At 42.8% G+C, this 3,388-nt stretch overlaps 1 long non-coding RNA gene across 1 annotated transcript; it reads right to left on the bottom strand.

Moving 5' to 3' along the window:
- Positions 1 to 676: 676 nt before the first annotated feature.
- LOC122031184 lies at positions 677 to 996 on the bottom strand. Its single transcript, XR_006125796.1, has 3 exons — positions 941 to 996; positions 787 to 861; positions 677 to 697 (listed from the first exon to the last, which is right to left on the bottom strand). It is a non-coding gene; the product is annotated as an uncharacterized LOC122031184 (long non-coding RNA).
- Between the last annotated feature and the right edge of the window lie 2,392 nt (positions 997 to 3,388).

The following is a 3,388-nucleotide window of genomic DNA, read 5'->3' as shown; positions in this document are numbered from 1 at the left end:
TCGATAGCAACGAGAGACTGTATAGATACAGAAACGAGTAGCTCAAAGATTGAGTGGAAGTCTCAAACACAGGAAAAATAAGAGTGGAGTCAAGATAGATATAGCAACTATCTGAACATAAAGCTCATGCACTAAGATCAAAATACTAAAAAGATAAAGCAAGAAGTACCCGCCTTTATCTGACGATCGTGATAATTAATCCCATGTCGAGACGCACATCTCGAATCCAAGTCCTGCGATCACATAATATATTTAGCTAATTACATATACAACAACTAGCTAAACCTAAAACCCAATTCTAATTCAATTAGATAACTGTTTAATTCCACCTAATAATCCAAATCTAACTAAATGATAAGTTCCTCTTTTATCCACCCATCAATTCTTAAAACCGCTTCCTTTGCCTACCCAATAATCCAATCCAGTTTAATTTCATCAACTACTAGCATCATGGATCAAACATGCACGATTTATCCACCTAAATCACATCTGAAAATACAATCTAAGATAGCTAATTACTCATTCATCATGTTATCACATCTTAACATCTCAAATAGAATTTGATCCAATCCATATCAACCTAATACCAACAAGAGATCAACCAAAAGACTATAGTAACTTACCATGAATCAAAGCCCTCAACCCAGCTCTAAAACCTTCACATTTTACCTGCAAGTGGATTTTCAATCCAAGTACCCTTAAACAGAACAATCTAACATGAGACTCAAAGAGGACAATCTTGAAAGAAACTAAATCAACAAAGGAGCAACGATTGAATGCTTATACCTCACCAATGATCTGATGGAGCTGCTCCATGACCACCAGAGAACCAATTGGGGCAGCAAGGCAAGGTCAAGCTCACTGCCAGTACATAGGTAAGCTGCCACAAGTATATTGGAGCACAACGAGTAAGAAAATCCACTCAAGAGCATCCACTCACCATTAGGGCAGACGACGACCCACGGTGGTGGAAGAGCCTCACTGGTGACGACCAGTCCGCCTGGAATGTCGACATCGATGATCGATGATTAGCACTGTGGCAAGCACAACCAGGGCACAACGTCGGTGATGGCATCACGTGGTATGGGAGAGGGGAAATCGGCTCACGGGCACAACCCCACTGCCTCCTGCTCGTGGCCGGAGAGGGAAAACGATGGCGGCATCAGGTGTCCTTCGAGGCGACAGAGAATCGGCGATCAGGCGGTGAGGATGGCCAGGCACGGGCTGCAACTCAGAGGGAAGGACAACCATAGCAAACATCCGGCGATCCGTGGAGATGGCAAGTCCGGCCAACGGTGAGAAGATCAGTGTCGGCGAACTCGGGATTGTGGCATCGGAGAAGTGAGAGGCGTCGGGGAAGAGGTAGGTTCGACGCTCGGTGTGCGTCTACACCGGCAACGGGCTTCTGATGGTTGGCGGCTTCGACGATGCTAGGTCACGCAAGACTGTGCCGCACGTGAGAGGATGACACCTCCTGCTCTTGGCCGATGGCAGCCCGTGCAAGGGAGGGCAGCTCCGGGAGCTTGGCGGCAGATCCAGCTCTGGTGATCGAAGGAGAGGAGGTGGCGGATGAGAATAAGGAGAGTGAGGGGCGGCGGTGAGATCTCGGCGACAAAGAGCAAGAGGGAGGAAGGGAAAAGGAGTGGTCGGCGTGAGATTAGGGCACGGTGAGGTTGGGTGAGGTTTTTAAACCTAGGTTCAATAAATTAAACCCTAAGTTGGTTTCCTCAATCAACTCCCACTTTTAGGTATTTTAAACGGGCTTCCACTTAGCCTATAAATGATCCCCTTAAACTACGCCAAACGGACTCCAAAAAATTCCCAGAAAATTCCTAAAAATTCTAAAAAAATCCAATAAGATTATTTGTCCAATAACCTTATTATTTAATTATGTTTTGGGCACCGTATTTTACATTCTCCCCCACTAATAAAAATTTGGTCCCCAAATTTACTACTCAACCTAAGAATCCTCATCTAAGGGTAACAACTAAGCAATAAACATATATGCTACTCTCTCGTAGTATCATGAACAAATCTCCAACTTCAAAGGATGACTCTGTGGGTTATGGGCTCACTACGCTTCCGCTACGCCCATACAGTTACCTAACCACTTGTGGATAAATCAACTATCTCTGAAATCCAAAATCCACTATCATCAAATCTTTCAACATCTCTATAGAGCGCTCAAACTATCCATCAAACTAAAGGTAAAAATCCATACCACAATCTATATCTAAAGAAAAGCTCCTAACATAAAGTCTACTGTAACATCTGTCACTATCGTGATGTGAATCATGAATCTCCATCCAATTCAATACTCAGAGATATACCCTAAGGTCCGGTAATCTCTGCACCATATAATCCTGCTACTCGATCTAAAGAATCCATCCTACAAATCAATAACTATAGAGCAAATTCATCAACCAATCATTGATTTCCCAACGCATCATATCTCTCCATGTCCTGGGTAATCACACAACAAAATCCATCATAACATGCTCCCAACTGCACTCTAGTATCTGAGTCAACGGTGACCATCCTTATCCTTCTAGTCTCTGGTGCTCAGCCTTCACTTGCTAACATAATAGACATCGAACTACAAAATTCACAATGTCTTTCCCCATATCATTCCACCAAAAAAAAACACCTCCAGACTCTGTATATCAAGTATCCCCTGCATGTATCGTAAATCTGGGTCGATGTGCTTCCTGAAGTAACTCCTCCCGGAACGGATCTAACTCAGGTATACACATATTCTCTCACGGAAACAATGAATCCCGTATAAATGATGTCACCACATTTCCAATGTGAAAATAATGGCTGCTAATTCCAAAACATGAGTCGGATAATTTTTCTCATGATCTTTCAACTATCGAGAAAAATATAGTACTACTCGATCGTGCTGCTTCAGAACTGCACCTAACCCCTCGTACAATACTTCTGTGTAGAGTATCAATCCGTCTACACAAGAAGGTGAAACTAAAACGGTGCAATTTTCAGCTTTTCGTTTCAATTCATGAAACTGGTCTCAAAAGCATATGTCTAGGAAAATTCCACACTCTTCCTAGATAGTCAAGTCAACGACATAACAACGCTAGAGAAACCCTAATCCAATCTCCGGTAACATCTAGCCAGACCAAGTTAGCTGCGAGTCTCCTGTACAGACTTCAACTACTACCCACCGGTAACAGCTTATATCTTCTGTGGATCCACAGTGTACCCCTACCGGTAACCATGTATTCCAGAAATCTCACAGAAGACAATTAAAATACACACTACTGAACTACGCATATAGATGTTCCCATCGAAACATATCTAGAACTATGCGAAGATAGTGTACGTGATCACCTAAGATCTTAAATAGATCATAATATCATTAATGAAGTCA

Source organism: Zingiber officinale, chromosome 11A (assembly GCF_018446385.1).
Source record: "Zingiber officinale cultivar Zhangliang chromosome 11A, Zo_v1.1, whole genome shotgun sequence".
Taxonomy (NCBI): domain Eukaryota; kingdom Viridiplantae; phylum Streptophyta; class Magnoliopsida; order Zingiberales; family Zingiberaceae; genus Zingiber; species Zingiber officinale.
This window is presented reverse-complemented; position numbering and strand designations above follow the sequence as displayed.